The sequence below is a fragment of the Macrobrachium rosenbergii genome, chromosome 5 (assembly GCF_040412425.1).
Source record: "Macrobrachium rosenbergii isolate ZJJX-2024 chromosome 5, ASM4041242v1, whole genome shotgun sequence".
Taxonomy (NCBI): Eukaryota; Metazoa; Arthropoda; class Malacostraca; order Decapoda; family Palaemonidae; genus Macrobrachium; species Macrobrachium rosenbergii.
In genome coordinates, this window is record NC_089745.1 from 21,231,172 (window position 1) to 21,245,047 (window position 13,876).

Consider the following 13,876-nt stretch of genomic DNA (forward strand, 5'->3'; position numbering starts at 1 on the left):
AAAAAAATTGTAGCAAAACAAATTTCACCATGAATTGTCCAAGTTCTGCAGGTCTATGTAAAGAATAAATGTTAAATGTTTCAACGTTTCACTTTTAGTTCTCTCTGTCCCAAAATGAACATTGGTGTTGTTTATGCAAGTTGATTATGAAGACTCGGCCACAGAGTAAAATAAAAGAAATTGGAGGAAATCCAGTTTCACCAAAAATTCTGTTCAAATTCTATAGGTGCGCGTATGGGAAAAAATGGCAGTTTTTCAGGGATTCAATTTCAGTTCTCTATGTCTCCAAAAAGAACATTAGTGTTGTTTCTGCACGCTGATTATGAAGAATCGGCAACAGAGTGAAATAAGAAATTTAAGCAATTCAAATTTCACAAGAAATTCTGTGCAAATTCTGCAGGTCCGCATATGGAATAAATGTCAAATTTATCAACATTTCAATCTTAATTTTCTATGTCCCCAAAATGAAAATTCGTGTTGTTTTTCAATGCTGATGATGAAAACTCGGTCATAGAGTGAAGTAAATAGAAATTGGGAGCAAATCAAATTTCACCAGAAATTCTGTCCAAATTCTGCAGGTCCACATATTGGAAAAAATTAGATTTTTCAACGGTTCAATTTTAGTTCTCTTTGTCCCCAAAAAGAAAATTAGTGTTCTTTATGCATGTCAGCTTATTGAAAAAATGTCAAATTTTTCATAAAATAAAGATTAATGTTGCTTATGAACGTTGATGATGAAGACTTGACCACAGAGTGAAATAAAAAGAAATTGGAGGAAATCAAATTTCACCAGAAATTCCGCCAAAATTCTGCAAGTCCGCAATTTTTCAACATTTTAATTTTAGTACTCTATATCCACAAAATAAACATTACTGTTGTTTATGAACGTTCATAATGAAGATGCGGACATATGGTGAAAATGATAAAAACTGGACAAATCAAATTTCACCAGAAATTCTATCCAATTTCTACATGTCCACGTATAAAAAAAATTTCAAATTTTTTAACGTTTCAATTTTAGTTCTCTGAAGATTAGTGTTTATAAACGTTGATGATGAAGACTCGGACACAAGTGTGAAATAAAATGAAATTGGAGCAAATTAAATTTCACCAAAAATTCTGTCCAAATTCTGCAGATCCACCGGCATATGGAAAAAATTTCAGTATCTCAATTTTAGTTCCTTATGTCCCAAAAATAAAAATTAGTGTTGTTTATGAACGTTGATTATGAGGACTCGGCCACAAAGTGAAAAAAAAAAAAATGAAGGAAACCAAATTTTACCAAAAATTCTATACAAATTCTGCAGGTGCGCATATGGAAAAAATATCACATTTGTCAACGTTTCAATTTTAGTTCTTTATCTCCCCAAACTCAAGATTAGTGTTGTTTATGAACGTTGTTGATGAAGACTCGGCCACTGAGTGAAATAAAAAAAATTGTATCTAATCAAATTTCACCAGAAATTCTGTCCAAATTCTGGAGGTCTGCGTATGGAAAAAATGTTACATTTTTTCAGTGTTTCAATTTTAGTTAACTACGTCCCCAAAATGAACATCAGTGTTGTTTACGCATGCTGATTATGAAGACTTGCCCACAGAGTGAAAAGAAATTGGAGCAAATAAAATTTCACCAGAAATCATGTCCAAATTCTGGGGGTCTGCATAAGGAAAAAATGTCAACTTTTTCAACATTTCAATTCTAGTTCTTTATCTCCCCAAAATTAAGATTATTGTTGTTTATGAACGTTGATGGTAAAGACTCGACCATAGTATTAAATAAAAAGAAATTGGGGCAAATCAAATTTCTTCAGAAATTCTGTCCTAATTTTGCAGGTCTGCATATGGAAAAAATATATTTTTCAACGTTTCAATTTTAGTTTTCTATGTCCCCAAAATGAGCATTAGTGTTGTTTATGAAAGCAGATGTTGAAGACTCGGAAATAGAGTGAAATAAAAAGAAATTTGAGCAAATCAAATCTCAACAAAAAATCTACAAATTCTGCAGGTATGTGTATGGAAAAAATGTCAATTTTTTTAGCATTTTAATTTTAGTTCTCTATGTCCCAAAATGAAGCTTAGTGTTGTTGATGAACGCTGATGATGAAGACTCGGATATATGGTAAAATAAAAGAAATTGGAACAAATCAAATTCAACAGAAATTCTGTCCCAAATTCTGCAGGTCCGTGTATGGAAAAAATGTCAAATTTTTCAACGTTTCAATTTACTTCTCTATATCCTCAAAATGAACATTAGTGCTGTTTTATGCACGCTGATTGTGAAGACTCGGCCATAGAGTAAAATTAATCGAAATGGTAGCGAATCAAATTTCACCAGAAATTTTGTCCAAATTCTACAGGTCCACGTCTGGTAAAAATGTTAGAAAGTTTGTTTCAATTTTAGTTCTTCTTATCCATGAAATGAAGATTATTGTTGTTTATGAACGTTGATGATGAAGGCTCAGCCATTGCGAAGCAAAACGTAACTGGAACAAATCAAATTTCAAAAGAAATTCTGTCTAAATTCTGCAGTTCCGTGTATGGAAAAAATGTCAAATTTTTCAACGTTTCAGTTTTAGTTTTCTGTCCCCAAAATGAAGATTTGTTCTATATAAACGTTGGTGGTGGGGACATGGCCAGAGAGTGAATTAAAAAGAAACTGGAGCAATTCAAATGTCACCAGAAATTCTGTCTAAATTCTATAGGTCCGCTTATGGACAAAATGTCAAATTTTTCAACATTTCAATTTTAGTTCCTTATGTCACCAAAATGAAGATTAGTACTGTTTATGAACGTTGATGATGAAGACTCGGCCATAGAGTGAAATAAGAAGAAACTAGAGCAAATCAAATTTCACCAGAAATTCTGTCCAAATTCTGCAGGTCCACGTGTGGAAAAAAAAAGTAAAATTTTTCAATATTTCAATCTTAATTCTCTGTCCCCAAAATGAAGATTAGTGTTGTTTATGAGCGCTGATGAGGAAGACGCGGACATAGAGTGAAATAAAAAGAAATTCGACCAAATTAAATTTATGGAAAAGGTCAAATTTTTCAACATTTCAATTTTAGTGTTCTATGTCCCCAAAATGAAGTTGTGTTGTTTATGAACAACACATCTCCATGAACGTTGATGATGAAGACTCGGCCACAGGGTGAAATAAAAGAAAACTGGAGGAAATGAAATTTCACCAATAATCCGTCCAAATTTTGCACGTTCATGTATGCAAAAAAATGTTAAATTTTTCAGCGTTTTAATTTTAATTCCCCAAAATGAAGATTAGTGTTGTTTATTATGAACACTGATGATAAAAGACTCGGACATAGTGAAATGAAATAAGTTGGAGGAAATCAGATCCGTTACTTTTCAACGTTTCAATTTTAGACCTTTATATTCAAAAATTAAAGATTAGTGTTGTTTATGAACGCTGATAATGAAGACTCGGATAGAAGGTGAAATAAAAAGAAATTGGAAAAATAAATTTAAACAGAAATTCTGTCCTAGTTCTGCATGCCCGCATTTGAAAAAATGTCACATTTTTCAATGTTTCAATTTTAGTTCTTTATATCCCCAAAGTCAAGATTAGTGTTCTTTTTGAACATTAGTGATGAAGACTCGGACAAAGAATGAAATAGAAAGCAACTGGCCAAATCAAATTTCACCAGAAATTCTGTCCAAATTCTGAAGGTCCGGGTATGAAAAATGTCAAATTCGTCAACGTTTCAATTTAATTTTCTATGTCCACATTTACTATTAAAACAGTTTAACCAGACCACTGAGGTGACTATCAGCTCTCATAGGGCTGGCCCGAAGGATCTGGAAGAAATGACAGGTCTAGGTTAGAAGCCTAGCACTGAGATCAAATAGGTCACTTGGTAGGGTTATGAATGAATGAAAATGAAATTAAAAACTGCAGAAAGGCATACGCTCTCATACTGGAACACACTCAAACAAAAATACATTTATACTCATGTTTCCATATGTACTCGCTAAAAATGTATATTAAAATTTAAAATAAATAAAATTTAAAAACTTAGTTGTTTTAAATTCATTACACGCCTAAGGGATTTCGTATTTCCATTATTCATTTTTTATATTTTATCAATTACATCACAGGTCCTCATGAACATCAGAACTGGTATTACTGAAAATGTAGGAGATTCTGACGAAATTTCCTTCATTGATCCATTTCCAAAATCTGATAATCACTGCAGGTTACACTTAAGACATTCACTACTTGTGTGTGTGTCTCTCTCTCTGATATGATGAACTCAATTTTCCAACACTGGGTTTTATTGTTTTAATTTATTATTTTCAGGTTCTTCATTCTATATATTTTGCCATTTACTTACAATGATCGTTTTATATACCTTATATAGTCACTAATAGGGATGTTTACATTTGCTCTTTTCATGTGGACTGCTTCTTTAGCTGCTTTATCAGCCTCTTCATTTCCTTTAATCATTATTAAACAATTTATGGAGTGAAAAATTAATTTGTTGTTCAATATTATTTTTTTTACCATAGCTCTGAATACCTTTTATAGCGCTTCTGGAGTCACTATAAATCACAAAATTATTAAATGAGGCTCCTTTAATTATATTTATGGCTGATGCTATTGCACATAACTCAGCTGTAATTACTGAGGCATTATCTGGTAGAGAGAACTGATATGTTTTGTCGGGGATGCTGCAGCATTTCCCACTCCATATTGTGACTTAGATCCATCGGTGTATATGGCGTAATGTGGACCTTTTCGGATTATATGTTCTACTGTATGTTGTCTATGGTGTTCAGGGGTATATGAATAACTTTTTGATAAATATTTTAAGTGTGTACAAATTCTCTTTTTATTCATTGTCCATGGGGGAGATATTTTTACTATTAAAGTCATTGTATATTTATATTTAGCAACTCAAACAATCTTCTAGCTCTAATTGGGAAAGGAGGTGGATGACTGTTTATAATCGCATCTCTTAATCAAAATAATTTTTTGATTGGAGAATTATTTGTCTGAAATCTCAGAGCACTCTTCATTGTTACTAGCTCTCTCTATAGAGAGAGAGAGAGAGAGAGGTAGTTCACCACATTCCCCAAAATGAGGTTTGTTGTAAAGACTGATCGAAAACCTCCTGAACATATTCTAAGACCTTCATTATGAACTGGGTCTAACATTTTCAACGTTCCGTCCGATGCTGAGCCATATATTTCGATTCCATAATCAATGATAGACAGCACTGTTGCTTTATACAGTACAGTAAGGGTATGTCTATCAGCTCCCCAAGTAGTGTTCGAGAGTTTTTAATTAGGTTTAACGCTCTATTACATTTTGATTTCATGATATTATGTGGGCTTTCCAATTCAAGTGAGTATCAAATACTGATCCCAAAAATTTTGCTGTTTGGCCAATTAGTATGGAATGATTTCTGATTTTTAAATCTATTTCTTCACCTTTTTCCACTTTTTATTTTTATAAAACAATACTGCTTGAGTTTTTTGTACAGAAAATTTAAAGCCTACAGATGAGGCCCATTCATTTATTTTTATTATAGTTTTATTAATGATTCGCTCTGCATGTTTCATGCGAGATGCTGAATAATATATGGGAAAATCATCCAAACACAAGTTACTTTTAATTCCGATACGTAGATTATTACTGATATCATTTATTGCTAAAGTAAACAGTGTGCCACTAAGGACACCTCCTTGTGGAACACCATTTTCAAGTGGAAATGTACTTGACAATACATCATCAATTCTCACTTGAAAAATGAGATTTGTCAGAAAGTTTTGGATAAACCTAGGTAAATGTCCACGGATGCTGTTTTTATGTAACATTTTTAATATTGCATATTTCCATGTAGTATCATATGCCTTTTCAATATAAAAAAAGATGGCTATAGTAACTTGTTTTCGTTAAAATCCCCTTATGTGGTCTTCCAAGTTAGACAGAGAATCCAGTGTAGATCTGTTACATTGTGACCCAAATTGAAAAATGTAAAAATTTTATTTTCTCAAATTGCCATGTATCCCGAGCATTTACCATTTTTGTTTAGTAATCTGCATAAACAACTTGTTAAAGAAATTCGTCTGTAATTGTTTACATTACTGGGATCTTTTTCAGGTTTGGGGATAGGAATAATTATAGCTTTATGCCATTCATCAGGAAATAAATTTCGAAGCCATAAGTTATTTAAAAAAACTCTAATAAGTATGGCTTTGCCAAAGGTGCTAAGTGGTAGATCATTTCAAAACAAATACTGTCACCTCCAGTGGCAGATTTATTGCTGTTCAACCTAGCAGATTCCTACTCTTCCACATTAAATTTTCTATTATAATATATATCTTCTATTGTTTCAAAATTTATTGTTATTAATTCTATACTTTTTTCTTTGTGTGGAAGTGCTCATCTAAATTTTTGTCACTACTTACTTTTGCTAAATTTTCTCCTATTACATTACTTATTTCTTTTAGATCAAGTATTCTTTTCCCATCTTTTATTATGGCATGTCTAGGTGGTTTAACATGGGTGCCATTTATTTTCCTGAATTTTCTCCATATTTTTTGTATGGGAGTATTATTAGAGAGATCTGATACATATTTCCTCCATGAAATGATTCTTCCTTGAACTACTTCGCTTTTAAATTTTGCACATATTTTGTTATATAGAGGTTTTAATGTATCAATTTCTAATAATAATATAGTCAGTTTTTGTCAATTTTCTTCCAATATCGGTAATGTTTTATTTATTTTACTCAACTTCCTATACAAATTAACTAATCATCTTCCAATTTGGTTTTATTTTTATTCATTCTGTTAAGTTTTTCAGACCACAATGGGCCTTTGTTTTGTTTGAAGAGATTTTGATTTTGGTATTGCTTTATCACCAGCATTTTTAATGAAATCAACAAGAAATTTATTAGTTTCATTATGATCTTTTAAATATTCAAATGGTGGGATATTCTTAGAATGGAATTCATATCGCTCCCAATCTGCTTTATAAATGTTATACTGAGGGACATGCTTGGTGGGGTTATTCTGTAATAATGAAATTAATATTGGGAAATGATCACTTGTATGCAAGTCATCAACTGTATTCCATGTGTTTTAGAAAAACATGTGCTGATTTCATTATCATTCATTTATACAATACATGTCAAATGAATGTATGAATTCTTCTAATTTACTCCATGCTCTATCTGAGTCTGTACAGTTACAGTCCCAAATTGGGTTGTGAGGATTAAAATCACCAAGTATTAATGTAGGTTCCTTGGCATTATTAAGTAATTTTTAAAGTTTGTCAATGTCGTAATTTTTATTAGATTGGTTTTATAAATTATATATTACATAATTATCGTTTTTTATTCGAATGTTAATACCTGATATTTACGAGTCAGTAATTTTTACAGGTACTTTGTCATAAACTTCTGTTATGTACATATGTGGCTGTACATTAATTTCCTTCTTCTTCTCGTGATGTTGATGCTAAGGTATATTTACCTATTGTTGATATTGTTTTGTTGACGTTGTAAATATAATATCTTTGGTTCATATTCTTTTAATAATCGTTGTATTTCTCCTAGGTGTAATGTGGTCTGCAGACCATTTACGTTCCACTGTATAATATAGCTACTGAAAATATTTTATTATAGCAGTCCAGTTTTACTTTCTTTTTTTGTATTATCAACTTGGATTTTTTCTAATAATTTACTCACGACATTCATTTGTTCTTCTTTATAATATACTAACTGCCCAGTGCACATGCAACCTTTTTAATGGGTACTCAAATCTGTGGCTTCTCTTTTTCTATATTTCATAAAATTTCTTATAATGTTTGTTAAACCATCTTTTGTTATGTTTTTCTTATTATTGCACAATTCTACAAAACAATCATTACTCCACATGTGTTTTCATGTACATTCCTCACTTCATTTGCTCTTGTACCAATTACTGGAGATGGAGTAATCTCTTCTCCCTTCACATAATCATTGTTATCTTCAACTTCAGTGTTTTGGATATCTGTATCCATAGGTTTTACTATTATTTTAGGAGATAAAGGTTATTCTTAATCTGTTTTCGTTCTTTCTTCATATCTTTTGTCTTTGTTTTAACCGATGTTGCTCTAATTATAGTTGTTTTTTTCGTTTTGGGTGGTGTTCTCTCCAAATGCCTTTTTTTATCTTTAATTTGCACTCCATCACGACTTTCCTGTAAAGCATTACTTTCTTCTTGAGATTTATTTTCCTGCGTTTTGTTACTTCTATCTGCAAGTATTTTTGTTTTATTATTAGTTCTTGTTATCGAGGCATATGTAAGTTTCTTAGCAGGACCTTGAATTCCTCTCACTTTCAATTCTAATTTAGGTTCTCTGTTAGACATCCCTGTTCTTTCTTGTAGCATTTTCAATAAAAAGTATTGTATATGTAATACATACATTCTTTGGATCTTGCATGATGATTCTGGTTACAAAGTATACATTTTGGTTCGCTTTCCATTGTGTGGCATGTTCTGTCCCCAAAATCGTTAGTGACAATATTTTTTGAATGCTGATGATCCAAGACTATTTACAGTTTTGAGTTTGAAATAAAAAGAAATTTGGGACAATTAAATTTCTGTTTTGACCTAAAAATTTTTATTTTTGGGGCAGATCTTGACCCTCAAATTTTATTTTTGTGATTTTTAACATTTTATTTTTTGTTTATATAACCTCAAAATCTTGAAGGATATAGTTTTGTTTATGAACGCTGTCCAATGAAGACTTTTCCAAATTGGAAATAAAAAGAAATTTGAGAAATTAAATTTCCCAGAAATTCTATTCAAATAGTGTCATGTTTTTAAAAAATGTCATATTATGGGCAACGTTTGTTCTAGACATATAGTCCCCAGAATGACTCTTTGTTGTTTATGTTTCTGATGATGGAGACTTCTTTTCTCTTATATGAAAAAAAGAATTTCTGTCATTGATTATCTAAATTTCACCAGGAAGTTTCCTCCAAATTCTGACATTTTCCGTTCTGGAAAAATTTCAAATTTTGAAACGTTTGACCAACTGGACTCTCACTCCAAAAATGAAGGTTAGTGTTGTTGGGTCAACGAGGGGCTGATATGAAGTTTTTTGGGGCCATAGACTGGAGCATAAAAATAAAAGTTTGATTACATTGGTAGAAATTTGTCCAAATTTTTCCAGAAAGAGGTTGTCAGAAAAAGGTTCAATTTTTCAACTGTTTCAATTTCGCTCTCATCCCCAAAATGAAGGTTAGTGTTGTTTATGAATGATTTGATGATAAAGATTGATAGAGTGAAAAAAAAGAAACCTGAAAAAATTTCACCAGAAATTCTGTCCAAATTCATCAGCCGCGTATGGAAAAAATCTTCCAATTTTGAACGTTTGAATTTTAGCTCTCCCAAATATCCCCAAAATGAAGGTTAGTGTTTGTTTATGAACATGATTAGACTGGCCATAGAGTGAAATAAAAAGAAATTTGAGGAAATTAAATTTCACCAGAAAATTCATCCAAACCCTAATCACATCATGGGGCAAAGCCGGACAGAATGCTGAAGCTCTCTATATCCCCAAACCAGAAGGTTAGTGTTGTTTATGGAACAGCCCTAATGAATAGTTCTGCCTTTGAAATAAAAAGACATCAAGGAAATAAATTTCAGGTCTGTCCAAAACATGATGGGGTCAGTTGATGTTCCAAACAGAGTCCCCAAAATGAATTTAGTGTTGTTTATTCGGATATAAACCCAATCCCAGCTGTCATATCTTTCCTATTCTGTCCAAAGGTCCAATAAGTTTTGGAAAAAAGTGTCAAAAATTCCACAAAATGAATCCCCAAATAAATTATGTTGTTATGAAGACTCTTGAAGACTCAAAGTGAAATAAAAAGAAATTTGAGAAATTAAATTTCCCCAGAAACCACTTCAAATTCTGCAGGTCCGGGTCCAATTTGCAACGAGCGGGTTCTATGTCCCCAAAATGAAAGTTGTTGTTGTTTATGAGCGTTGATGATGAGGACTCGAACACAGAGTGAAATAAAAAGAAATTGGAGCACACAAAATTTCACCAGAAATTCTGTCCAAATTCTGCAGGTCTGCATATGAAAAAAATGTCAAATTTTTAAACATTTCAATATTAGTTCTCTACGTCCCCAAAATGAAGATTAGTATTGTTTATGATCGCTGATGATGAAGACTCGGACATAGAGAGAAATAAGAAGAAATTGGAGGAAATAAAATTTCACCAGAAATTCTCTCCAAATTCTGCAGGTCCACAATTTTTCAACGTTTTAATTTTAGTTCTATATATCCAAAAAAGAAGACTCGGACATATGGTGAAATAAAAAGAAATTGGAACAAATTAAATTTCACCAGAAATTCTGTCCAAATTCTGCAGGTCTGCGCATATGGAAAAAATGTCGAATTTTTCAATGTTTCAATATTAATACTGTATGTCCCCAAAATGAAGATTAGGGTTGTTTATGAATGTTGATGATGAAGACTCAGCCTTAGAGTAAAATAAAAAAGAAACTGGAGCAAATCAAGTTTCTCCAGAAACTCTTTAAAATTCTGCTGGTCAGGATATGGTAAAAATGTCAAAATTTTCAATATTTCAATTTTAGTTCTCTATCTCTCCAAAATGAGGGTTAGTGTTGTTTATGCACATCGATGGTGACAACTCGGCCATAGAGTAAAATAAATAGAAATGGTAGCAAATCAAATTTCAACATAAATTCTGTCCAAATTCTACAGGTCTGCGTCTGGAAAAACTGTCAAACTTTTTAACTTACAATTTTAATTTTTTTATCCATAAAATAAACATTAGTGTCGTTTATGAACACTGATACTGAAGACTCAGCCATAGTGAAATAAAACGTAATTGGAACATATCAAATTTCAAAATAAATTTTGTCCAAATTCTGCAGGTCTACGTATGGAAAACATGTCAAATTTTTCAACATTTCAATTTTAGTAGTGGGGCAGATAAATGAAGGTTCGTGCAAATGATGATACAAGCATCAAATTTGACACAAGTGTCCATAGGTATAGTAATCAAAATTGGCCATTTGAAAAAACCTAAGATGGCAGCCATTTTCAAGATGACTGCCAAAATAACCTGAAGTAGTTGTTTTGCTTAGAAATATTTGTAGTTGTCTGATTTGCATGATTTAAGTGTGGATTCCTATGTTTTGAAGTCTGCTGAACTATATTTTCCTGTTTAAAAGCACTCTCAGACATATTTCTCAAGATGACCACCAAGATGTTTGTCTTTCTTTACATAAGTTTTGTCCAAATTCTGCTAGGTACATTTTCAAAGTTATGCATACCGTGCTGCTGTTTCTCGATCTGCTACTGTTCACAAAATGCAGCTGCAGAGTGATGTGCTGATGAGGAAGCTCTGCCTGAGAGCACTTAAAACCTTCCTTTGCAAATTCTTACAGGAGCACTTTATCAATTCTTGACAGCTTGCTGCAATCGGTGGTAGTGTTGTTCAATGTATCTGCAATGCTTCTCCTTTCTGTATCCACCCCCATTCAATGAACTGCTCAGTGTGTTTTACAGTGGGTTGCCTGGCCATAGATGATAAAAGCCTGGTAGGCTGCACGCTTTGCATGTTCTCTGAGGGCTGCCAAAGTTGGTGGAATTGGAAAAATGTCGCCTCTTTTGCGGGCAAACAGAGCTAGTCGGCTCTCTATATCCCACACCAATGGCAGGTTACTTGATCTGTCGTACATGAGGACAACGAATCTTTCCAGAAATTTGGCATGTCAAGATCTGAATCAACGTTGGATGCTGGCTGATTGAAAAATGTTTCAGTAATATCATCAAATTCATTCCAAGTCTGCCAAAATGAAGTTTTCTTCGCTTTCCCACGCTGAAGGCAGACACAATGTCACATCCAGTGAAATAAAAAGAAATTTGAGGAAATTCTAGCTTTTCAAGCCCAATTTGCAAAACTACCTCATGGAATGGAAAAATGGGCTCCTTTTTGCAAGGCAAGTCCACATTTCCTGAAACCTGAAGTTAGTGGTTTATGAACGTACAGATATTGCTATGACTAGCCATGTGTGAATTAGCCTTGATGATTATAGACTTGCTCCCATCAGTCAAATTGCATCCCTAACGTGAACAAATATTCGACTGTCAGCTTCTTATGTGACAACATGGAGACACGGCATCCAGAGACTTTGCTGTGTTGCAAAATGGCATAGTCTTTTTGTGACAATGACTGTGCTTGTTGTAGAGTGAAATAAAAACATCTTTTGCCAGGAAATTGAAACAGTTTAGTCTTGTTGCTGGGGTCATGAAAAAAGTGCCAGTTTCCGGTGTCTTGCTTGTTCCTGTCACTCTTCTTCCAAAATGAGGTTCCTTTTGTTTTTGACCTTGTTTCTGATTTCAGACTTGATTTCTTGTAACATAAAAAGAAATGTCCAGGAAATTAAATTTCACCAGAAATTCTGTCCAAAGCACCACAGGATTCCACCTTTGGGATGATGTCTTCTCTGGCATAGTCATTAAATGTCTCTGATAGTCCCCAAAGTGGAGGTGAGGTTGTTGATAAGTGCTGATGATGATTGTATCTCCCTTTGGTTCTCCCAATAAAACGTTCATTGCTTCAAGAATTTCAACCAGCTGTGACTTCTGACACGTATGAAGCTTGCTGCTGTCACAGAGATGCAGGGTATGACTGATTCTCGTGCTTGAAGAATTCTTGCAAGTCCCACTGTCTGTTCTGGTTTGAGATGAACAGTGATGCGAGAATAAATGACAGTCAAATTTTAGGAATTTCTCCTTAGAAATTCCCTCAGCCTGTTCTTGTTTGAAGAATGAAACAGGGTTCTTCTTGATTGGAAAATAGAAAAGATTTTTCAAGCTTCATCCTCTAGCCCTTTCAAAATGAAGGTTAGTGTTGTTTTATGAACGCTGATGATGGAGATGTGTAGCTACCATTTCAGTTAGAGTTGGGTCTGCAATTTCTTTGTATCTAACACCATCAGGTCTGCTGATTCTTCTTGGAAAAATTACCCATCTCCTGCATCACTGCAAGAGTGATTTCTATATTCAAATGAAAGATTTCTGGGTTGTTTCTGCTGCTGATGATGGCATCCTTCATACCAGACATGGAAATTAAATTCCAGCTAGAAATTCTGTCCAAATTCTTCAGGTCCAGCGACCATGGAAAAAATGCTCAAACGGGTCTTTGGTCGTTTCAATTGCGGCCTCTATCACCCCAAAATCACTGTTATTATTTGTTTATGAACGCTGATCAATCGACTCATGCCAGAGAATTCTCTTCTCGAAATTTGTGGATGACAAATTTACCCAGAAATTCTGGCCAAATTCTGGATGTTGTTGTTCGATGTGAAAAAATGTGAATAGTGATCCACCGGGCATAGTTATCATTGTTATTTCCAAAAAAAGGCACCAGTTCTGAAAGTGTTGTTTATGAACTCTCCTCTGAATGAGCGGCCATAGAGGGTAAAAACATTTGTGAGTTCCATGTCCAGCACCAGACTCCAAATTGGAACTGTATGGAAACTCTCTTTCTTCTTCAATTTTTCTCACCATATCCCCTCAAAGGTTATTTCTGATGTGATAGACTCTTCAGAGCAGAAATCATGGTATGCCTTCTTCATCAGTGTGTGCAAGCTGCATACAGTAATCTGGTGTGCTTGTCTTGTCTTTGTGACACTGGATGCAGACAGATAAGACTCTGATGTCCCCAAAATGAAGGCCACCCCTGCTTCCACAATGGCACTGGTCCACCCACTGAGTGAAATAATGTTCCTATTCGATCTCAGTGAAAGCCATTTCTATATGAAGGCCTTCAAACATGACAACAAACTTGTCCTCTCCATATCCCCAAAATTCCACTGTTAGT